The sequence below is a fragment of the Triticum urartu genome, chromosome 1 (assembly GCF_003073215.2).
Source record: "Triticum urartu cultivar G1812 chromosome 1, Tu2.1, whole genome shotgun sequence".
Lineage (NCBI taxonomy): Eukaryota > Viridiplantae > Streptophyta > Magnoliopsida > Poales > Poaceae > Triticum > Triticum urartu.
The window spans coordinates 307,699,644-307,725,437 of NC_053022.1; positions in this window are offsets into that span (position 1 = coordinate 307,699,644).

The window sequence follows — 25,794 nt, forward strand, 5'->3', positions numbered from 1 at the left end:
GCCAGTGAATTGCCAAGTCCAGCCGGGTTATACTTCCGACCGGGTTATGCCACGGGGTATATCCCCAATAGGTTCCTTTCCCTGGGTAAGCATGACCTAAAGTGCATGTCCGGACTGCGATAGAAAACGCAGGAAAAACATCTGGGGGCAGATATGGAGAATAAATAAAAATCATCTTTTGTTCACCAACCGAATATTCCCTTAAGAACGCTAGCTTTCGGCTTCACCCAGTCTAAGGTACACATCCGGCTGACCCGGCAGTAACAATCGCATAGGTGCTCCCCTTATGCCCTAGCCGAATTAACGGGAACGGAGGGCATAAATACAAGAGCCAGGCAACCCAGTTTGGCCAAAACTTAAGTCATATCGATGCATATAATGTTGAAAAAAGGTACATGCGGAAGTATAACACATGTGTGGGACATGAGGCCCAGATAAATAATTTAAGTTTCTGTGAAAGAAGCCCCCAGGTATGAAGAGTGCGGCAAGCGCATCTGTAATGTGCAAGTGAGTCACAAGGTGGCCCTTGAAGGCCTAGAGAAATAATAAAATAAATAAAGAAAGAAAAACAAGACAGATAATGCATATGCGAAAAATGGACAAAGGGAGGGGACTAACATAGAGTCCGGTGCTAGGCGTAGAATCTTCGGATCCTGGCCGTGTTCCATGGGTTTGGCTCGAGTCGACTAGTCGACGCATCCCGCAGTCGGTACGCTCCACCGGTCAGAACTTGGTCAATAACGAAGGGACCTTCCCATTTGGGCTCGAGTTTGTTCTTTTTCTTATCCGGCAGGCGTAGAACTAGTTCGCCAACATTATAAGTTTTGGCCCGTACTTCTCTGCTTCAGTATCTGCGAGCCTGTTTCTGATAAAATGCGGAACGGGCTTTGGCTACATCGCGCTCCTCCTCCAAGGTGTCCAGACTGTCCTGCCAATCGAGCTCGGCTTCTCTTTCTTCGTACATGCGCACTCGAGGTGAGTCATGAATTATGTCACAGGGCAAGACTGCCTCTGCGCCGTACACCATAAAGAAGGGTGTATATCCGGTACTATGATTCAGCGTGTTAGACTCTGTTAAGGAGCGCACTAATCTGGGTTTAATGCCGCTCATTATAAGACCGTTTGCTCGCTCGACTTGACCGTTGGTTTGTGGGTGATAGACTGAGGCATAATCGAGCTTGATGCCCATTTTGCTGCACCAGAGTTTTACCTCGTTGGCCGTGAAATTCGTGCCATTATTAGTGATGATGCTGTGGGGGACGCCATAACGGTGTACAACCCCGGATATGAAGTCTATCACTGGTCCGGATTCGGCTATTTTAACAGGTTTGGCCTCTATCCATTTGGTGAATTTATCCACCATGACCAATAAGTATTTTTTCTTGTGGGTTCCCCCTTTAAGGGGTCCAACCATATCAAGCCCCCAGACCGCAAAGGTCCATGTAATGGGGATTGTTCGGAGGGCGTTGGGTGGCATGTGGCTTTGATTTGCAAAGAGCTGGCAACCGGCGCAGCGTTGGACCAAGTCCTGTGCATCTGCCCGGGCCGTTGGCAAATAGAATCCTGTACGGAAGGCCTTGCTTACAAGAGCCCGGGCTGCGGCGTGATGACCGTCGAGTCCGGCGTGAATTTCTGCCAAAAGGTTCCGCCCTTCCTCTTCGGAGATGCACCTTTGAAGGACTCCGGTAGTGCTATTTTTGTACAATTCTCCCTCATGGACCCTGTAGGCCTTGGATTGCCGCACTATGCAGCGTGCCTTATTTTGGTCCTCCGGAAGTTCCTGTCTAGTTAGGTAGGCTAGGAATGGTTCTGCCCACAGGGCAATAATGGCCATTATTTCATGGGATGAAGGTGTTATTTCGGTGGCGGAGCCTCCGATTGTGTCAGAGAGTTCGGTATCGGGTATTTTGGCCGGGTCCGGACTGTTGTTACCGGTGTCCCCTTCCCATACTACGGATGGCTTGAAGAGCCTTTCCAAAAATATGTTGGGGGGACCGCATCAAGTTTTGCGCTGATGCGGGCGAGGATATCCGCCGCCTGATTGTTTTCCCGAGCCACATGGTGAAATTCGAGCCCCTCGAATCGAGCTGACATTTTTAGGACGGCGTTTCGATATGCCACCATTTTCGGATCCTTGGCGTCAAAGACTCCATTTATTTGGGATATTGCGAGGTTTGAATCCCCACGCACCTCCAGGCATTGAATGCCCATGGAGACTACCATCCGAAGACCATGCAACAGAGCTTCGTATTCGGCTGCGTTGTTGGAGTCTATATACAATACTTGCAATACGTACTGAACGGTATCTCCGGTTGGGGATGTCAGGACGACGCTAGCCCCTAGACCAGCTAGCATTTTAGAACCGTCGAAGTGCATGATCCAAGTGGAGTATGCGCCGCACTCTTTAGGGAGTTCGGCCTCCGTCCATTCGGCGATGAAGTCGGCCAATACTTGCAACTTAATGGCTCGTCGAGGTTTGTATGTTATGTCGAGCGGGAGGAGCTCAATGGCCCATTTGGCAATCCGGCCCGTAGCGTCGCGGTTGTTTATAATATCATTAAGTGGCACTTTCGAGGCTACTGTAATCGAGCACTCTTGAAAGTAGTGTCGCAGCTTCCGCGATGCCATGAATACCGCATATGCTATCTTTTGGTAATGCGGGTACCGTGATTTGCCTGGAGTGAGGACAGTGGATACATAGTATACCGGCTTCTGAAGAGGGAATTTATGTCCGTCCGCTTCCCGTTCGACAACGAGCACCGCACTTACAACTTGATGAGTTGCCGCAATGTACAATAGCATTGGTTCGCCGATGTTTGGTGCGGCCAAGATTGGGTTGGTTGCCAAGATGGCCTTTATTTCTTCCAATCCGGCTGTGGCCGCGTCCGTCCACTCGAAGTGTTCGGTGTGCCGAATGAGGCGATAAAGGGGTAAAGAATTTTCTCCTAAGCGGGAGATAAAGCGGCTTAGAGCCGCCACGCATCCAGTTAACTTCTGGATTTGTTTGAGGTCTGTTGGGGTAGCCAACTGTGACAAAGCTCGGATTTTGGCCGGATTAGCTTCAATACCTCTACTGGAGACAATGAAACCCAGGAGCTTTCTGGCTGGTACGCCGAAAACGCATTTTTCCGGATTGAGCTTGATGTCGTATGTTCGGAGGTTGTCGAATGTGAGCCTCAAGTCGTCTATCAAAGAGTCGACGTGTTTTTGACGACCACATCGTCTACGTATGCCTCTACTGTTTTGCCGATTTGTTTCTCCAGACATGTCTGAATCATGCGCTGATATGTTGCGTCGGCGTTTTTGAGCCCAAAAGGCATTGTGTTAAAGCAGAAGGGACCGTATGGTGTGATGAATGCCGTTGTGTCTTGGTCAGACTCCGCCATCTTGATTTGGTGGTAACCAGAGTATGCATCGAGGAAACACAATGACTCGTGTCCTGCGGTAGCATCAATGATTTGATCGATGCGTGGGAGGGGAAGGGATCCTTTGGGCAAGCTTTATTGAGGTCTTTGAAATCGACACAAATGCGCCAGGATTTGTCCTTCTTTGGTACCATCACCAGGTTTGCTAGCCAGTCCGGGTGTTTTATTTTTTGATGAATCCGGCCTCCAATAACTTGGCTAGTTCCTCTCCCATGGCCTGTCTCTTAGGTTCGGAGAAACGCCGAAGAGCTTGCTTGACCGTCTTGGATCCCTTTAGGATATTGAGGCTATGCTCGGCCAGCCTGCGTGGGATTCCTGGCATGTCTGAGGGATGCCAGGCGAATATGTCCCAGTTCTCGCGCAGGAACTCTCGTAGTGCGGCATCCACAGCGGGGTTTAACTGTGCCCCGATGGAGGCTGTTTTTGTGGGGTCCGTTGGGTGGACTTGGAATTTGACTATTTCATCTGCTGGTTTAAAAGAGGTGGACTTGGATCTCTTGTCAAGTATCACGTCGTCCCTGTCCACTGTGGAGCGTAGCGTGGTTAATTCCTCAGCCGAGAGGGCTTCGGATAATGCCTCGAGGGCCAGTGCGGCTGTTTTGTTTTCGGTGCAGAGTGCTATGTCCGGATCACTAGCGAGAGTGATGATTCCGTTGGGCCCGGGCATTTTGAGCTTCATGTACCCGTAATGGGGTACGGCTTGGAAGATTGTGAACGACTCCTGTCCTAAAAGAGCGTGATAACCGCTGCTGAACGGGGCCACTTGGAATGTAATTTCTTCGGACCTGTAATTATCCGGCGTGCCGAATACCACATCTAGTGTGATTTTCCCGGCACAGCATGCTTCCCGACTGAGGATGATTCCTCTAAAGGTTGTGCTACTTTGCTCAATGCGGTTCCAGTCTATTTCCATCTTTTGAAGAGTTTCCTCATAGACGAGGTTTAATCCGCTGCCACCGTCCATGAGTACTTTGGTGAGTCGAAAGCCATCCACGATTGGACTAAGGACCAGTGCGGCTGGTGCACGGGCTGTTCGGAATTTAGGTTTGTCACTGGCATTGAATATAATAGCCGTGTCACTCCATGGATTTATTGCTGCTACTTGGCAGATTTTAGACATGCTGCGGAGTGTTCGCTTGCGCCTATTATTTGACGCGAAGGTCTCAAAAAATGTTAACACCGTATTGTTATCCACGGGATGGTGCTCTGTGGTATTTGGGATAAGAAGATCCTCACCACTTTTGGCCACCTGCCGGAGTATCCAACATGCTCTAAGGCTGTGCGTTGGTATTATATCCGCTGTACTATGAATTTTGCAGGGCCCATTGAGCCATCCCTCCACTACGGTTCCATGCCCTGTAGAGGGTTTTTGCTTTTTGATAGTTGACCCAGGTGTATTGTGATAATGCACCCTTTTATTTTGGACTGGGTTTGTATTCAGGGCCGGATTATCCCAAAAGTTTGTTTCGGTTTTCCAGGCACTTTCCATCGCACAGTACTTTCGTACTATGGACGCCAAGTCAGCGAAGCGTGTTATCTCACGGTGATTTATGGCGTTAAGGATTCCCTTGTCCGTGCAATTATTGCAGAAAAATAGGATTGCATCTTCCTCGCGACAGTCCTTAACCTTCTTCATCGCAAGGAGGAATCTGGCCCAATAGTGATGTACTGTTTCCTGGGGCTCTTGCCTGATGTGCGAAAGATCGCTTATGTTTGGGTGGGTGGGTGGAATTGAATCCGAACCCTCACCCGATCTGGGATCCAGGGGCCGAGGAGTTTCCAATTTTGGAAGTTCCGGTTCCGGGATGTTACCCTATAATCCTGGCCCGCTGCCTAACTCTAAGTTTAGGGATTGGATGTTGTCCTCCCGCGAACGGGCGTCCGACTCGGAGGCTCGGGAATCCGGACATAGCTTGTCCTCAAGATAGAGGAAAGGTCGCCGCATTGTTCCTCCACCACTTCAATATGATGGGTGACCGGTGGAGAGTTAATCTCCCTTTGATCGGGTTTAAGCCCAATCCGATCATAGTCCGTAGCGACTCCCAAGGCGGCGATGCGATCCAAGAGCTCATTTAAGGAGGCGAGCTCCATTGGATCCATCTGTTCGGCGAGTGCTGATTTGACGTGGAGGTTGTTTTCGATGACCCGAGAAGTCATCGTCGGCGCGGCGGCCGAACGGGCGGTCATGATGAAACCGCCTAGCCGGAGAGTTTGGCCGACAGCTAAAGCTCCTCTAGTAGTAGTACCATCTCTAAAGACGAGACGAGACATCCTTCCTTCGGGCAACTGCAGAGAGGAACTCTCAATGAAAGCACCAATGTCGGTGTCAAAACCGGCGGATCTCGGGTAGGGGGTCCCGAACTGTGCGTCTAAGGCGGATGGTAACAGGAGGCAGGGAACATGATGTTTTACCCAGGTTCAGGCCCTCTTGATGGAGGTAAAACCCTACGTCCTGCTTGATTAATATTGATGATATGGGTAGTACAAGAGTAGATCTACCACAAGATCAGAGAGGCTAAACCCTAGAAGCTAGCCTATGGTATGATTTTATGTTATTGTTGTGTCCTACGGACTAAAACCCTCCGATTTATATAGATTCCGAAGGGGGCTAGGGTTACACAAGGTTGGTTACAAAGGAGGAGATATACATATCCATATTGTCTAGCCTGCCTTCCACGCCAAGTAGAGTCCCAGCCGGACACAAGACGAAGTCTTCAATCTTGTATCTTCAGAGTCCAACAGTCCGGCCAAAGGATATAGTCCGGCTGTCCGAAGACCCCCTAATCCAGGACTCCCTCATGGAGCCTCGAAGCCCAGACCCACTGCGCCGCCCCGCCGGAGACTTGGAGCCTCGGAGACCCACTGCGCCGCCCCGCCGGAGACCCACTGTGCCGACCCACCCACTGCGTCGTCTCCGCTCCGGCCACCACCTCATCGTGGTCAGGTAATCCCTCTCTCCTCCCTCCCGGCCATGCCCTCCCAGCCATGCGCTCTTCTTCTTTGTTTTGCTAGGTTTAGGTCAAATCCCTCTCGAATTTAGGTCAAATTAGGTTCAAATCCCTCTCGAATTTAGGTCAAATTAGTTTTAGCAATAAGAATTCAGGAAGCTTGCTTGAGTTTGTGTCCTTTAATGTGTAAATCTGCAATTCTAGCCACTGTTTGTAGTTGTAGCCACTCCTTGAAAATTCAGTTTTGAAAATTCAGTTTATTCAGTTACTGAAAATTCAGTTAATTCAGTTAGGCACACAAATTTCAGAACTTTGGTGTGCCCTAGTACTTGGTGTTTGTAGAAAACCAGGAGTGTCAATGTGCCCGAGTACTTGATGTTCACTTTTTTTGCTATCTAAATTGGGTGTCATTATTTTGTTTGCACCTATTGTTATATGGGTGAAACTTCACTTGTTTTTAGGCTAGTGGAGGGTGTTGCTTTATTCTATAAAGATGATGATCATCTTTTACAGAAAACAATTTGTGTGCTAAACAAAGGTTAGGTTCAGAGATAGTGCTGCATTGTTGAGTTTTACTCCTTTTGATGTAGTAAATTTATTGACTGGTGTTTATCTTACCCTGTTCCATTGAGTAGTAAATCATTATTGGCTTGTATAGATGTCAGCATTCTCCCTTTCTACTCATTTTGGAGAACTTGTTCTTCACTTCTAAGAGTTGTTGTATTGAATGGTAGTTCTCATCCATTGGGGTTTTGATTGACATGGCACATTTGAAATGGAGTTTTATATATCTTTAGCATGCTTTAAATTATAAAATTCTAATATTCAGTATTGACAGGTTATTGAGGTAGTTGATATGGACACAAAGCAGTGTTAACTGTTAGTCTGATATGAATCTAAAAGTGTTGATTTTCCTTGGTATATGTTGTCTTCAGTTTTGGCAGGAGTTCAGAACAGTTAGGCAAAGGTCATGCCTCCGACCATCATGTCGTGATGATTTTGCAGGTACCCCGAGAGGCCCTTGAGTTTGCTGGAATGTCGATTAACTTCCGTTCCGGCAAATTCGGGTACTCCATATGTCCTATTTTCAGCAAAGGTCATGTTGAAATTTTCTGTGAATTTTAGCATGACTTTGCTAAAAATAGGACATATGGGGAACTTGTGACTAATGCATGGTCTGGGGTATCTTAGTACTTAATTAAGTAGGATAAACTGCCCCTTTATTCTTGCTGCATTAAACCATAGGTGGCAATAGAGCCAAGTGATTAGACCCAAATTAGAATTCTCCGTCCCAGCTTAGCTTTTAGGATGCCTCGGTGTCGACAAACCCTAAATTATAAAACCTTGGCTTTTAGGGTGCCTCGGTGTCGATAAAAACCTAAATGATGAAAGCTTAGGCTTTTAGGGTGCCTCAGCGTCGATAAACCTTAAATGATGAAAGCTTATCTTTTAGGATGCCTCATGTTCGACAAACCCTAAATGATGAGACCATGATCTTGTTCCTTGACAATAACCAACTTTTTGACCAAATTTTTTTCCTATTTAGAGCGAAACATGGCCCACAACGATGAGGCCGGCGGTTTGGGCAAGCAATTCTGGGAGCTGTCCCAGGAGATGGAGGAAGAACCTCACCGCTATGAGGACGCCGGGGAAGACACCGATCCTGACTACACAACCCCTAGTGGCGTCGGGGATGACACCACTGATGGTGCCGCCGAGGATACCACCACTGTTGATGGCAGCGCACACATAGATGGCAGCCAACCAAAGAGGCAACGGAAGGACCGGCGCCCGAACGTGCTCCGCACCGTCAAGGAGGAATTTACTCAAGTGAACTCCGACGGGCATCCAACGGCGCCCAAAGAATTAGTCAAGGGGTACTCACTTCAGCTCGGGTGCATTCTCCGGAGCACCATCTCGATCAACACCGAGAACCTAAGGCATAAGGACCGAGGCAATTTGTGCAACCTCCTCTTCACAAAGCTGCACGAATGATACAAGTTCCCCACTGACTTTGTAAACACACGCCTCTCAGGGAATAAAGTGAACAGTGCCGCCCTCACGACGATGAGCATGGCCCTGTCTACTTGGAGAAGCGCGGTGAAGAGAATGATTGACAACGGTGATAGTTATGAGAAGATCAAGGCGAAAAATCCTTCGATCAGCAAAGATGACTACAAGGATTTCAAGATCAAGCGCGAGAGCAGCGCAACCTCCGAATCAAGTCAGTGGGGGAAACAAATGCGGGAGTTGAATTTAGGGGAACACAAACTCGGTCCCCGCAGTTACAGAGTGGCGGAGCCTATATGGTCCAAGGAGGACGCGGAGCGTGCCGAGCAAGTCCTACCGCCCCGCTTCGAGAAATACCGTGACAAGCAGACCAGGAACTATCTCAGGGCCCGGTATAATGAGGACCCGGTAACAAAGGAGCTTACCACGGATTCGAAGACCAGGGCTCTTGAGCTTGTTCTGGTAAGGAATACACCCCCGCGTAATTAGCTCCATATGGTTGCATTCTAATTAATGAAGCCAAATTTCTAAATGGTTCACATTCCTTCCGCAGGAGACTAAAAGCAGTAGCGCGGGGTCGTCTCAGAGCACCCCTTGGGACAGCACTCTAAATAGGGCGTTGAACATAATGAAAAACAAGGATAAGCTCAGTAAGTCGTCGTCAGCTGGTCGTGTGGCTGACAAAGGCTTGTCCACAAAATGGTCGTCATACTATAACGCTGGTGGGCGAAAGGAGAGAAAGACCAGCTCGAAAAGCCAGTCGCGCGAGGTTCAAGAACTAAAGGCACAAGTGGCACGGATTCTGGAGATTGTCCAAGAGCAAGTGCAACAAAAACTGGGATCGACGCTCACCGCCATTGTGCCTACCTTGATTCAGGGGCTGACGACGTGGATTGCGGGCAGCCAACAGGGGCCGCCCCCGGTTCCCAGCTTCACGGCCAGCAACTCGCACAATGCGCAGGCGGCGCCATTGGTGTCACCAGCGGAGGCGGTATTGGTGTCTCCGACGCCGGCACGGGCATTGGAGCTTAATGCACCTAGGTGTACGACGGCCGACACCTCGGCAGCAAGCGGCCCCTTCGTCAGTTGCACGCCCGCCGTTGGCGGTGCCTCGACATTAGCCGAGCTCGACGCCATCACGATAACTAATTAAGCCTCTCAGCCGATGACTTCATATCCTTGCCTTGGACTGGGCATCCCTGACACCCTACATGTTTTCGCAGGGTGCCGCCGATGTTCCATGCACTCTCCTGCACTTCATGGGCAGCGAGTTGATCGATGTCGCCAAGGGCAGAATCGCTCAACCGGGCAACCCCGTGTTCCAAGGTAATCTGATGCCACCCACCGTGTATAGGGTTGAACTGGTTCGGGTGCTGCCAGGCTGCGACGAGTTGTTACCTCCGATTCGACCCGCTGGGGCCGATGAAGATGATGTGATGACCCTCAACGCCTGCGTAAGCTGGCCCCTGCTTTGGCCGAAGAGCCGGATTCGTTTGGGGCGAGGGACACCACCCCACAGACAACACCGCCACTCGTGCCGGCGCCAAGCCATGGCAAGACCGCCGCAACACAACCGGACATGCCGGACATCCCTATGGCATAGGATCCGAACATGCATATGGCACAGGATCTGGACGACAATGACAACAACGACGGTACATTTACCAACATCAATAAGTACTTTGCCGAACATGGGTACGGTGACGAATTCTTCGGGCCTCCTTCTCAAGAACTCAACCCTGAAAAAGATGACCGCGATCATGCTGGTACCGCGGTGAAACCAAATTGCAACACGCGTCGTCTGGCGTTCAGTTCTCAGGAGACGCCTCCAGCTGCCGCCTTCACCGAGCCTCAGATAGCCGAGGTGCCAAATATTATCAGCCCCAACACACTCAAGAAGGCGGTCTGTGAGCAGAACTCGATCCCATTACAGCAGAAGAAGAAGGGACGGAAAAGAAAGAGTAACAAGGGTGCTAGCCAGCCGGCACCGAGTACGATCCGTGCTCAGGACGGTCCACCTTCACCTAAGGATATCTCGAGGAGGGTGCATGTGGCAGGTAGGCCGATGCTACCGACTAATCTGCTCAATGCTGCAACCGGTGCTATGCGGAGTCTGCATGACAGTGTTCTTTCTTTGGAGAAGCGGCGTCTCTCCGAGAATGATGTGGCATACCCGGTTTTCGTGGCCAAGGTGCCAGAGGGCAATGGCTTTGTGGATAACACCATCGGGGGTACGATCGTCCTGCGGTTTGATGACATCTTCGCTATGTTTAACCTTCATCCGCTGCACTACACCTTCGTTCGGCTATTTTCGCTGAGTATGGAGATGCGGATCATTAGAGACAAGACCCCGGACATCGTGATAGTCGACCCCTTCTACATGCGTGCCAAGATCTTGGGCAGTGCTGGGGACCGGCAAGTCGCGAGTTCTTACCTCGAAGGCATCATTCTGGCAAACCCAGATAAGGATAACTTCCTCTTGCCTTACTTTCCTGAGTAAGTCATCCCCTCACCACCCCGTAACATATGATTTCTTAGATTTTGATCATTCTTTTTTTCTAACATTCCATGTTTTGTGCGGTGACACACATTGCACACTCATCCTCTGAAGCCCGAAATATTCCATGGCAACATATTTCGACTCAGACCGTCAGTCAAAGAAAGACTACACAAATATCAAGAATGTTCTTGATGATGTTCTCCCCGGCTATGCCAGATCTGGAGGCACCTTCACCAGGCCAGTTCGTAGGTATGGCAAGCACGTATTCGCCCACACTACGACGTTCCCCTGCGTCAAGTAGCTGCCTGGCAGTCATAAGTATGCCTACTACGCCCTCCATCACATGCGGGCGATCGTACGGGACCATAATCACCTTCTACCAAATAATCTCAAAGATTGGGCTGCAAGATTGTCGGCAATCCAGGACGCGGACATCAGACAAGAATTCTTTCGCATCCAGTCGGAGTTTGCAGAAATCATCCATCAAGATGTCCTTCGTACCTCGGGGCAGTTCTACCTCAGATATCAACCGTCCAATAGTGAGATAGACACAACGCTACAAATGCAGGCTAACAATGCCCGTGATTTCATGACCATCACGAGAGACAGCGGCTTCATCCACGCTCTGGTCCCTGAGTCGAGTCGAAAGCAGTGATGCTATGTGTAGTTCTGAAACATCGATTTGCTCATGTTGTAATTAAACTTTAATGAACTTGTATGTCTCTTTGGTTTGGACAGTCGTTCAACTTATATGTAATCGATGCTATTTATTAGTAAGACCATGAATCGTGCTACTAATGTGTTGCTTTTCTCTTCCGATCCTTTTGTTGCAAACTTATATATTGCTTATGTATTGTTTGTGAATTGTTACTAACATTTTGTTTGGCTAGTGCATAGAGATGCCATCGTATGTCGTGTACAAGGGTAAGGTTCCCAGAGTCCACGACGACTGGGAGGAGTGTCCGAGACAGGTTCACCGTTTCAGCGGTAACAGTTACAAAGGGTACACCACTAGGGCAGAGGCGGAAGTTAGATATACGCTCTATCTAGCGGGAGAGAGGAGGGACAGTTGGAGGAAGCGGATGAAGACCAGTTTCATCGCGATGATGCTCATCGTGATGACCGCAGCTCTATTCTATGTGATGGTAGTTTAGATGATCGATATCGACTTGTAATGTGAAGACAAACTCGCTACTCACGGTTTCGAGACTTGTAATGTTCTAACTTTGTTCGGTATTTTAAATTCGGAGACTAATATGATGAATTGTATTCAGAGACTAATCTTCTATTGTATTCGATAAATCTGTTGTTTATATGTTGTGCTCTCTATATTATGTGCAGTAATATGTTTTGTAACCTGTGCAAATATCATAAAAGAAAAAAAATCCCTAATATTCATACTAGTGGCGCACCACTCAACACACTAATGGCGCACTACAAAAAAGACTCTAATGGCGCATCATCCACTAGTGCACCATTAGTATGCCAAAGCACATGGGTAAATATGCCCCCCTGGGAGGCATACTAATGGCGCACCGTGGGCTATACTAATGGCGCACTACATGGTGCGCCATTAGTAAAAAATACAAATGGCATGATACTAGTGGCACACTTGTAGTGCGCCATTAGTAGGCAAAATAGGTGCGCCACTAGTAGGCCTTTTCCTAGTAGTGGATGCACAATCAAGTATGATGCATGTCCGGTTTAAAGAGGCATGGCATGACAAAGTGCACAAACAAAACTACAAGTTAAGTGGAGCTCAATATGCAACGAGTTGCATATTGACGAAACACCACATTACATTATTTAGTTTGCTCTCGTTTAAGCTACTCAACAAGTTTAAATGTTCTTAACATGGCAAGAGGTGAGGCGTAAGTAAACTAACTATTTAGGCAATTTCAAATGAGGCCGGAAACATCAAACAATAATTCCGGAAAATCCCCACATGTCATTTAGCAATTTGACACAACAACAATTTTAAACATTTAAATGTGGTTATCATGATGCGAATGACATATACAAGTTTTATGAAATTTTATGAAAATGTTGACATGAGCATGTTATGAAGCATTTTGTCACCATGGAGGAAACAAAAGGGGTGCCACGACAGCTACGACGGAAATGGTGCCACAGCGGCGAAACGGAAATGATGCCACAGCAACATTCCGATGATTCGGTAGCTGATACGTCTCCAACGTATCTATAATTTTTGATTGCTCCATGCTATATTATCTTATGTTTTGGACATTATTGGGCTTTATTATTCACTTTTATATTATTTTTGGGACTAACCTATTAACCGGAGGCCCAGCCCAAAATTGTTGGTTTTTTGCCTATTTCAGAGTTCCGCGGAAAAAGAATATCAAACGGAGTCCAAACGAAATGAAACCTTCGGGAACGTGATTTTCGGAACGAACATGATCCAGGAGACTTGGACCCTACGTCAAGCAACCAACAGGGAAGCCACGAGGTAGGGGGCGCGCCTACCCCCCAGGCGCGCCCTCCACCCTCGTGGGCCCCCTGTTGCTCCACCGACGTACACCTTCCTCCTATATATACCTACGTACCCCCAAACGATCAGATATGGAGCCAAAACCCTAATTCCACCACCGCAACTTTCTGTATCCACGAGATCCCATCTTGGGGCCTTTTCCGGAGCTCCGCCGGAGGGGCATCGATCACGGAGGGCTTCTATATCAACACCATAGCCCCTCCGATGAAGTGTGAGTAGTTCCTCAGACCTTCGGGTCCATACTTATTAGCTAGATGGCTTATTCTCTCTTTTTCGATCTCAATACAAAGTTCTCCCCCTCTCTTGTGGAGATCTATTCGATGTAATCTTCTTTTGCGGTGTGTTTGTTGAGACCGATGAACTGTGGGTTTATGATCAAGTTTATCTATGAACAATATTTGAATCTTCTCTGAATTATTTTATGTATGATTGGTTATCTTTGCAAGTCTCTTAGAATTATCAGTTTGGTTTGGCCTACTAGATTGATCTTTCTTGCAATGGGAGAAGTGCTTAGCTTTGGGTTCAATCTTGCGGTGTCCTTTCCCAGTGACAGTAGGGGCAGCAATGCATGTATTGTATTGTTGCCATCAAGGATAACAAGATGTTTTTTATCATATTGCATGAATTTATCCCTTTACATCATGTCATCTTGCTTAAGGCATTACTCTGTTCTTATGACCTTACTACTCTAGATGCATGTTGGATAGCCGTCGATGTGTGGAGTAATAATAGTAGATGCAGGCAAGAGTCGGTCTACTTGTCTCGGACGTGATGCCTATATACATGATCATACCTAGATATTCTCATAACTATGCTCAATTCTGTCAATTTCTCAACAGTAATTTGTTCACCCATCGTAAAATACTTATGTTCTTGAGAGAAGCCACTAGTGAAACCTATGGCCCCCGGGTCTATCTTCCATCATAATAATCTTCCAACACTTAGTTATTTTCATTGCCTTCTATTTTACTTTGCATCTTTATCATAAAAATACAAAAAATATTATCTTATCATATCTATCAGATCTCACTCTCGTAAGTGACCGTGTAGGGATTGACAACCCCTTATCACGTTGGTTGCGAGGATTTATTTGTTTTTTGTAGGTGCGAGGGACTCGCGTGTAGCCTCCTACTGGATTGATACCTTGGTTCTCAAAAACTGAGGGAAATACTTACGCTACTTTGCTGCATCACCCTTTCCTTTTCAAGGGAAAACCAACGCAGTGCTCAGGAGGTAGCAGTAGCTCATGGAGATACCGGTGCAAAAGGAAGTGTGGATGGGCTTAACATGCAAGAGTGATGGGGAGTGATCCCGGTTGCCGGGTGTCCCATGTGTTGGTGCATGGCAAACGAGGAGGACCGTGCAAAGCCATCTCGGACACGGTGCAAACCCGAGCATCTCATACAATCACCCACGCATTCGTCCATGGGCGTCGTCTTGACGGTATACCTTCGAAGTGTGCGGTTCGGGTGCGAAGGGATGTAGATGGAAGTAGTGGTACACGACGATGGTAGAGGTACTCGCGATAGTTGTACATGAGTCTTGTGACCCACGGTTCTTCGGGCAATTGTAGTTGTACACGTCCGTAGGTGTTCGGGGTCGTCGGTAGTAGAACTTGACACATCGCCGTGTGTAGTCATACTCGGTGTCCTCAGGGCATCGGCTGTAGTCGTGGTACACGTTTTCTTGTCGAAATCACGGCGGCGATAGTGTTCACTTGATGGCCTTAGGCGAGGGTAGTTGTACACGGTTCGTAGATGTTTGAGTCACCGGTACAGGTACTTATCACATCATCGGGCGTAGTCCACCTTGGTGTATTCGTGTGTAGGGGTACTTAACATCGTGGTACTTGGCGATTTTGGAGACGGCGAAAGACGAACTTGGCGGTCCTCCTTGACCTGGTACTTGGCGTGCATCAATTTGTTGACCAACAATGTGTATAGGCGATAGAGAGGTCTCTTGCGGTCTTTCGGTCAACGTGAACAGGAGGCCAAGGTAGACACGAAGGAGGCATGGCATGGTGCGGTTCAACGAAGCAGAGGCGGTAGTTCGTGTGTGCGGGGCAGGGTACCTACATCGGCGTCCATGGTAGCACGAGCAACCGAAGATGGGGAAGAAGAGATGCACAAACACGGTACCGGCTGCTGATGGAAGGGGCGCGACGGCGGCCTGGGCTCGCCAACCGGCGGGGCGCCATGGCGGGGAGGTGGCAATGCTGGCCTTGAGGGGTGTTCACGACGCGTGTGAGGAGGTGCAGAGAGGCAGAGGAGAGGCAGGGACGAGCGGCAGCGAAGTGTGCGCTACGGGGTGAGGGAGAGAGCGAGAGGAAGGGGACGACGCAAGGCAAGGGGATCGGGTGCTTCCCATGTGAGCGATGTGTGGCGACGGCCTCGAGAACGAGAGGGAGAGATGGGGATCGGGAGAGAGCGTGGCTAGGGTTGAGAAGGCAGGGGCCGACTGGGCCCTGGGCCAAAAGGCTGCGGGGGAAGGATGGGCCGGCCCGGGCTGATTGCTCTCTCTCTCATCTAAAACTATTGCAATAATAGAAAAAAACAAAGAAAGAAAGGAGAGAGAAGAAATGGATGGACAAATAATTTGGACATTTGGATTAAATTCCTGGACTCACAAAATTGAGCTCGTTCCAAGAAAATGCATTTGGCACCGCTTGGAAGGATTGCATTCGAACATATTTGAATGTGATTCAAATAAGTTTTGAATTAGGAAAACAGTTTTGGAGAGTCCAAAAATGTTCGGAATTTTTGTGGAGATCGGGAAAGTGATGAAAAAAATTATGGGGAAAGTTTGAGGACCAAACTTGAAGTAGAAAAAATACATGGAATTATTTTGCAAGTGTGTTAGAATATTTATTATAGCTCCCTAATATATTGGGAGGATATGTTATAAATAGAAATCCCCATGGGAGTTCCCTCGGTTAAATAGATCAAAAGATCGATGCAATTTATTTAGTTGAGTTTAAAAAAAATTAAATGACATGCTGGCATGATGACATGACACAATGCAAAAATAAATAGAGCAAGCACAAATGAAACACACGGAGGTCACGAAAATATGGAAGTCTTCTGGAGTGTCGGTCTTGGGGCGTCACAACTCTCCTCCACTTACAAGAGATCTCGACCCGATATCTAAGGATGGCAACTGGGAGAAATGGGAGAGGAAGAGGTAAAACAAGTAGCTTCTTTGACAAACGAGTGAAACCAAAAACCTTGAGAGGTTGAACAAATTGAAAGAAGAATACAATGGAGATGAACGAGATTGCGAACGCTCCGTTAGATAAGAGGAAAATGGGATACAATGAGAACCAAGAGGTTAAGTGACAAGATAGGTATTGAAACCACTCCGGTTAAAACAAGATAGTGAAGGACTAAGAATGATATAATTTGGATAGCACTCCGACTATAAATGGAAGGAATTTAACATGAACTTGACAAGGTGAGAGGATACTTGATGAAATCAACAACACACTGCCTCCGAAGCTATTGAAAGAGTGGAAAGGGATAATAAGGATTTCAGACAACACTCCAATAGAAAAGAGTAGGAAAACTTGATAAGTTGAAAATAACTTGAAAAGAGGACACACCACTCCGGTTAAATGGATAAGTGAGGAAAAAACATGATCTATACAAAACAAGATGATGGATTGAAGAGAGCAACATCACAATGCCTCTGGAACGAGCGAATAGAAGCGATTGTTGGGATAAAGGGACGAAGAAGAAAATGACAACTTCTGCCACAAATGAACTTGGAAAGTATCCTTGCAAAGAAGTATTGAACGGAGTTGTTGAAAATTAAACAACAAAAGAATAAGGTTGTTGTGGGCTTATGGAAAACTTCTCAAAATTGAGCTGAACTTCTGCCACTATGGAAACAAAAGATTGGATTGAAATCACCAAGGACACGAGAAATTATTTCACCGGGAGGATAAATGAAGAACTTGGGTCATTTATGAGCACCATAATTAGCAACAATACTTAGGGAAAGCTTTAGGTGAAATATAACCCAAGATAACTCCAAAGAAGAGATTGATGGGTTGAAAAGATCTCGTGAATGAATTGAAAATGATGGGTTTAAAATATGTCATTCCGGACAACTTGTGAATCATGAACCATGAAGGGAGATTGTCAAGAATGATATAACACCATCTCAAAAGATAAGATAGAGAGAATTGCACTTTGGAATGTAAGATGAAGAATACTTGAGCTCCTCTGAAAAGAATCTCGATGAACACTTCGAGAAGGAATTAAATCCTTGATGAACCACCATGTAGAGCCTCCATGAAGAACTCTGGTAAACAAAAGGTTGATAAAAATAAATAGAAGTTGAAAAAACAAAGTGAAGCCTTGCGATGATTAAGATGGATTTTCGCAACGAGATAATGCGGAAAAATTGGAACTCCGGAAAAGAAAAGATGAACCATCTCGAACTGAGAATGTGACATGATGAACAACTCTGGAAATAAGAAATTAGATCACTTGGATGAAACCATAAGAATTATGTTATGCGTATCCTTCACCAATTTAGATTGATGACAAGCAACGGATTTGGCATACTACTTATTCTCGTAGAAAGGATTAGGAGAGACATAATGCAAACTTGAGAAGGTATTGATGGAACCACCGGTGTGATTTGGAAACAACGAATTAATTGATATGATAACGAAGGAAGAGAATTCGTGAACGAACCATCGTAAGAATTGAAAATGAAAGTAGCAAGGGCACAATTCACCAGGAAGAATTGGAAAAATGAAAGAAGATACTTGAGGGGATTTAGATACATGAGAATGGAGAGATCATGAATTGATTAGAGGATATTTGAATGCCGGTCTCGCCGACTTCATCACAGCTGAATGTGAACAGTGTCATCTCCTCACTAACACCTTTGTTCAAAGTTTTAATTTCTTTCCTAGGAATAATCCACCTGAGGTGAAGTTTAATTTATATGCTAAAACCCGTAAGATACCACTTACTGAATTTTGTAACTTATGGATGATTCCTTCTGATGGGAGTTTAGTTGAGCCTAGGATAGAAGAGTTTGAGGCGTTTTATCGTACTTTGATAGTGGGAGATGAGAGAGGGCTGTCGGCCGTCACTTCCACTAGCATACACTTTCCTGCCTTGCATTAGTTTTCTCTATTTATTGCAAAGTGTTTGCTTGCTAGAGCAAAGGTAGGTGCGCTCAGTGCACCAGACTTTGCTGTTTTACGTCATGCACTAGAGGATGACAACACTTATAGCTTCGGAGCTATTGTGGCACATCGCCTTCATGTTAATAAGTCCAAGGGTAAAATACATGGTGGGATTTTCGCTACTCGTTTGGCTTCTCACTTTAATGTTGAGATACGCCTTCATGATTACCCTCTGACCAAGGTTTACCTAGATCGCACAGCCATGGATCACCACCATTTTACTGATATCGAATCTCCTGACATCCCTATTTCAGATAACCTGGTTTTTAGTGTGAAGACTCGTCATATTATTCCTTTGCTTGCTCCAGCTTTGTTTGATCCTATTGCCAGGGGCGGATATAGAATTATGCCTGCGGACATCATCGCCTACGACAACGACCAGGCTGCAACAGAGGAGGAGCCTCAGCAGTGGGATGCATAGATGCCCACTCCTCAGCACCCCGACTACTATCCAGGCTACTGATCGATTACCAAGCTAGGCCAAAAGCCTAAGCTTGGGGGAGTACGTGTTTCTCACTGACATTACATTCATGTTCACACATCTCATTCCAGTTGTCGGTGTTCACACTTTTTCATTGTATCATCTATGCTTGATTTTATTTTCTTGCTTTCTTCTTGTGTGTTTTAAATACCTTAGAAAAAACAAAAAAATAGTTGTAGTTAATTTACTTTCTATGCATGCTTATATGTAGCATTAAAAAGAAAACCCAAAAAGATTTCCTTGTTCTTGTTTTGCTTGTTGGGAGCTTTCCCATGTAAATATTTTTTCTCGTTTTTTCTTTTCCCTTCTATTTGCTTGTTCAAGAAAACCAAAAAACTATGGAAATATTTCAGTGTGTTTCTCTAAATTTCTTATCTTTTTATTTGAGTCTTACCAAGGAGAATACCACGATAAAAATATTGAGTGGCTCTCATTTGAATAAATGTTGATCTAATAAAGAGCCTATTTTACCTTGTCTTCTCCTGTTGAATAAAATGTTTGCAGATTCTAGCTTAGTCCATGGCACTCTTGCACTATTATTACCATTTTCACATCGTTCGGTCGTGCAAGTGAAAGGCAATAATGACAATATTCGATGAACTGGCCGTGGCCGAGAGAAACGGGTATGAACTCGACTTGTTCTGTTTTGGTAAATATGTTCAACCTAGTATCCATGATTTAGGCCATTATGATTAAACATGTTTGCAATGAAAATTAGAGATTATAGTTTCTCATGCCATGAATAAGTAGCTGGGAGTTGATAATGATTTATCTTGGATATCAACATTGCGTTAAAATGATTGTGACATCGTATGATGGTATGGTATCCTCCTATGAATGTTCGAGTGGCTTGACTTGGCACATGTTCATGCATGTAGTTGAATCAAAACCAACATAGCCTCTATGATATATATGTTCATGGTGTTCATATCCTACTCATACTAGTGTCCAATGTTACTTATGCATAATGCATGTTCATGACCGTTGTTGCTCTCTAGTTGGCCGCTTCTCAATCTAATTGCTAGCCTTCACCTGTACTAAGTGGGAATTCTGCTTGTACATCAAAAACCTTAGACCCAAATTATTCCAGATGAGTCCACCATACCTACCTATATGCGGTATTACCCTGCCGTCCTAAGTAAATTTACATGTGCCACCTCTAAAAACTTCTAATAAATATCCTTCTTGTTTTCCTAGATCGTTCATGGAACGATAGGAGCTGGTTGGTATCTTCCATGCTAAGCGGGTTATTCTCAGGTCAAGTGTTTATTCATTCGCCATCGCATGACAAAAGGGCGGCAATAGGGATGCCCAGTCCCAAACTGCAAACAGAAAAAGCTTACAAATAATCAAACAAAAACTCCCAATGGTGTCAAAGTCTTTACTTTTATCGCTTGGGAACCGCCACTAGCGTTCTTAGCAAGGAAGATATTGATAACTGATGGTCGTGAAGTAAACAAAAATGGTACATGTCTCAAAATATCATTTACCTCTATTTTAAAACTTGAGCTCTGGCACCTCTACAAATCACTGCTTCCCTCTGCGAAGGGACTATCTATTTACTTTTATGTTGTGTCATCACCTTCTAAAATAAGCGCCAGAACCTGAGAGCACTTCTGTCATGCTTATGCATTGTGTGTAGCTAATGTTGGGTGCATCATGAATGGATCTTTTCTACCATGAATTACAATGTTTAGTCATTGTTTGAACTTTGGAGGTGCTCTGCATTTATGTTTTATGGTCTCAGAAAGGGCTACCGAGATACCATTATTGTCATATTATATCATGGTTGTTTTGACAACGTGTTGCTGTTTGAGATGTTTTATTATTGCTCGCTAGTTGATTATATTATTGATATGAGTTAATATAATTTTTAAGAGTAATTTTCGGCATGGTTAGTTATAATGTTGGCTGAACACCTGGGTGCTGTTTAAGCTTATTTATGCAAACAAGAGCAGAAGAGTTCGTAAAAGTTTTTCTTTTCTTTTTCACATTCAGTTTATCACCTGAATTGCTTGAGGACCAGCAAAGGTTTAAGCTTGGGGGAGTTGATACGTCTCCAACGTATCTACTTTTCCTAACGCTTTTCCTCTTGTTTTGGACTCTAATTCACATGATTTGAATGAAACTAACCCCAGACTGATGCTGTTTTCAGCAGAACTACCATGGTGTTGTTTTTGTGCAGAAATAAAAGTTCTCAGAATGGAACGAAACTTTGCAAGGATTTTTTATATCAATAAACAGAATTTCTGGAGCGAAGATCCACCGGAGGGGGCACCTTGGCAGGCACAACCCACTAGGGCATCCCCCTCCTGGCGCGCCCAGGTGGGTTGTCCCCACCTGGTGGCACCGCAGACCTCAACCCTGACGCTATAAAATCACATATTTGTAGAAAAAAATCAGGGAGAAAGAATTATCGCGATCCATGAGACGGAGCTGCCGCCACCTCTTGTTCTTTATCGGGAGGCCAGATCTGGAGTCCGTTTGGGGCTCTAGAGAGGGAGATATTCGTTCTTCGTCATCACCAACCCTTCTCCATCGCCAATTCCATTATGCTCCCCACCGGGAGTGAGTAATTCCTTTGTAGGCTCACTGGTCTGTAAGGAGTTGGATGAGATTCATCATGCAATCTAGTTAGTTTTGTTAGGGCTTGATCCCTAGTATCCACTATGTTCTAAGATTGATGTTGCTATGACTTTGCTATGCTTAATGCTTGTCACTTTGGGCCCGGGTGCCATGATTTCAGCTCTGAACTGTTTATGTTACGACCATTATATCCATGTTCTAGATCCGATCTTGCAAGTTATAGTCACCTACTACGTGTTATGATCCATCAACCCCAGAGTGACAATGGTCGGGACCACTCCCTGTGATGACCATCGTTTGAGGAGTTCATGTATTTACCGTTTGTTAATGCTTTGTTCCGGTTATCTATTAAAAGGAGGCCTTGATATCCCTTAGTTTCAAATTGGACCCTGCTGCCACGGGAGGGTAGGACAAAATATGTTATTCAAGTTCTTTCCATAAGCACGTATGACTATTTACGGAATACATGCCTACATTATATTGATGAACTAGAGCTAGTGCCGTACCGCCCTAGGTTATGACTATCATATGATGAATATCATCCAACAAGTCACCGATCCAATGCCTACGAATTTATCTTATATTGTTCTTTCAAAGTTACTACTACTATCATTACTATTGCACTTGCTACAAAATTACTGCTATCACTGTTACCGTTACCATTGCTATTGTCACTACTATCAAAACTATCATATTACTTTGCTACTGATCAGGTTGCCACTGATACTTAATCTCCAGGTGTGGTTGAATTGACAACTCAGCTGCTAATACCTTCAAATATTCTTTAGCTCCCCTTGTGTCGAATCTATAAATTTGGGTTGAATACTCTACCCTCGAAAACTGTTGCAATCCCCTATACTAGTGGGTTATCACCGATGTGTCCTCCTCAACTAGTGGCGGCGAGGAACGGAATGGCGACGAGTGACCATCCGCCCCGTGCAGCAAGGGGCGCCTAGGGCTTGGGAGGGGCGATGTCATGGTTGTCGACGTGAGAGGGAGGGGGAGGAGATAGCGATGAACGTGAGCATTCTTCCGAATGTCGTGGGAGGCGCAGTATTTATAGCGTGCATGGCACACCTACGTAAGATATGGACTGAGCTTCAGTGACTTAACTGCAGGTACAGTTGCGTCACTGACATGTAGGATAGATGCCTGTTGGGCCCACATGTTAGTGACCCAATGCACCTATAGTTAAGCAACTGAAGCAGCATCCTGTAAGATATGTTGCGTGATTAACATAACAGCTATGTGGGCATATTTGTTGGAGTAAATTATGGGGGAGGGAAGGGGTGTAAATATTGTTGGTAACAACGGATTGGACGAGCGTGGGGGGAGGAGAGTCATGCATGTAGATTTTTCCACATGAGATGGAGTGGTGGGACTGCCGGAGGGAGAAGGAGAGTCAAGCAGGCGTTCAGATTTCAAGGTGCACTAAATTATTGCATGCGATGATTAAGGCTGGCCATAGTAGTGGTAATGTGGAACTAGCTGGTATCATGCACACGGGAATATCAAACATGCTAATGTGGCAAAGAATTAAAAAGGAGAGGGGGTTAGTATAACATAGGTAGATATCGTATCATGTTAAATACTATGCTACTTTGTGTCATGCATGGCACTATAAAGGTAGTCACGTATCATACACTAGTATCATGCACATGATACTAGTATATGATACTTTCTGCTATGAGTAGCCTAAAGAGAATATTAACTAATCTCTACTCTCTAATCTTATAAAAAGCAGAGTTGGTGATGATGGTGTGCCTGCCATCCTGCAATATAGGCCGTCCGATCTATATCTAATGGATAGGAAGGAAACTATGACAATTTACCCGCACTCCTCTCCACATTTGCAGATAAGGCCTTCCGTCGTTCATCATTTTCTCCCACAAGATCTTGATATTCCGTGCAACGCATAGGCATCTTGCTAGTGCATGTAAAAATCTTTGTCATTTACTAGTGTTCATGCATGCATGCAATGCGATAATGCATTGGTAAACACATTTTTTGTGAAGAACGAGAGCACTAATTGAGTACTTGCCCCCTGTCAGTGTCAAAACCGGTCGATCTCGGGTAGGGGTCCCGAACTGTGCGTCTGAGAATCAAAGGTAACAGGAGACATGGGACACGATGTTTACCCAGGTCCGGGCCCTCTTGATGGAGGTAATACCCTACTTCCTGCTTGATTGAATTTGATGAGTATAGGGGTTACAAGAGTTGATCTACCTCGAGATCATAATGGCTAAACCCTAGATGTCTAGCCTGTATGATTATAATTTCCTCTACAGACTAAATCCTCCGATTTATATAGACACCGGAGGGGCCTAGGATTGTATAGAGTCGGTTTACAGAGAAAGGAATCTTCACATCTGAACGCCAAGCTTGCCATCCACGCAAAGGAGAGTCCCATTTGGACATGGGGGAAGGCCTTCGATCTTGTATCTTCTTGGCCCATTAGTCCGGCCCATGTCACATAGCCCGGATGCCCGGGGACCCCCTAATCCAGGACTCCCTCAGTAGCCCCTGAACCAGTCTTCAATGACGATGTGTCAGGCGCGCAGGTTGTCTTCGGCATTGCAAGGTGGGTTCCTCCTCCAAATACTCCAAAGCAGTTGTGTTGGGGATATAACTATTGGGTATGCCCCGCACAGGAGGGGCTGGGTTATACCGCTGGTGGCTTGTTATGACAAAGCCCATGAAGATGGCGGTTCATGAAGCAGGCTTACCGAAGGCCCAAAACTCAAAGGTGACTTAAGGCCCGGAGGTGTGAACCGCCATATATGTATGACTTGTAGTATAAGGCATGTGTAATGAGTCACCGAGCTGGACACGTTGTGTATAAACCGGCCGGGACTCTGTGAGCCGCTGGGTGTCAACTTGTGTATATAAAGGATGACCTGGCGGTGGTTCAGGACAAGAAACAAGAGATCGAAAGCTAGGTCAAGCGTATTTGCTCCCTGGTAATCGAAACCCAAGGAATACCACCTCAACTGGATTAGGCTTTTAACTTCTAACCAAGGGGCTGAACCAGAATAAACTCCTGCATCCTTTGTCCCGTTTAACCCCTTTAAGCTAACCTAGTTGCGATGGCTCCATGACTAAGTCCTTTCACTAGGACATCTGCCGTGACAATTCCACGACAGTTGGCACCCACCATGGGGCCAGCACATGGTGGTTTCGAGTTCTTGAAGGGAAGCTTTGAAGGGATCAAGGGATACACTGTGGGCCGGATGACCAAGAGTCATCACGGCAAGCTCTACATCGACGATGCAGGCTGGGGCCCCGAGGCCGGCTCAATTGAGTACGGGTACCGGTTCCCTTCGATGGAATCCACGTCTTCATCGGCAATATCGGCGAACCGGGCCCTGAGCCAGACGTTTGCACCGACATCATTGAGACGGCTCAGCGTGCACAACCCGCCTGGGTTCAGCCCGATGTGAAACGTGCCTTTGTTGGTTTTATCCATGGATCTGTATCTGGCGGTGAGGCGACCATCTATTCTGATGGTGAGTCGTCCACAAGCGAGACCAACTCATTGTATCAACTTCAAGATGGCAGGCTTTGGGGATATTCCGATGGTGATAATATTCTGGACCCCTGCGAGCCGCCAAACAGGGTTGCGGTTTTCATGGTTGGTATACAACTGGCGCTTGGTTCATCAACTGCCGTGGCCATGACCTCTAGTTTGATGGCTAGGACGGCGGCTGGAGCTGGTGGCTATGCGCGCCTGCTGGCTCAAGTTCTCACCGAATTGTTAGAGGCACTGGTAACTTTGATGGGGGTGGAGGTAACCCCGGACAACCAAGATCAGCACAAGGTGGATGTGGCTATGTTGCGAGATCAGATAGCTCAAGCTAAGGAAGACTTGGCAGCTGACAACACCAGGATGGCTGCAGAACGGGCCGTTTTGGATGCACAGGCATAGCGGATCCAATCTGAATTGAAAGTGCTAGTTATTGACTAGAAGGGGTGTGAATAGGCAATTTTTATGTAAGTCCACAATACACGGGGGCTTTGAAGACAAACGATAGAAATGAACCTATTGATATGCAGCGGAAGGTAGACTACACTAGACAAGCCATAGTCAAGTAAGCAGTGAAGTGAAAGCACGAAGACTATCAGTAGCTAG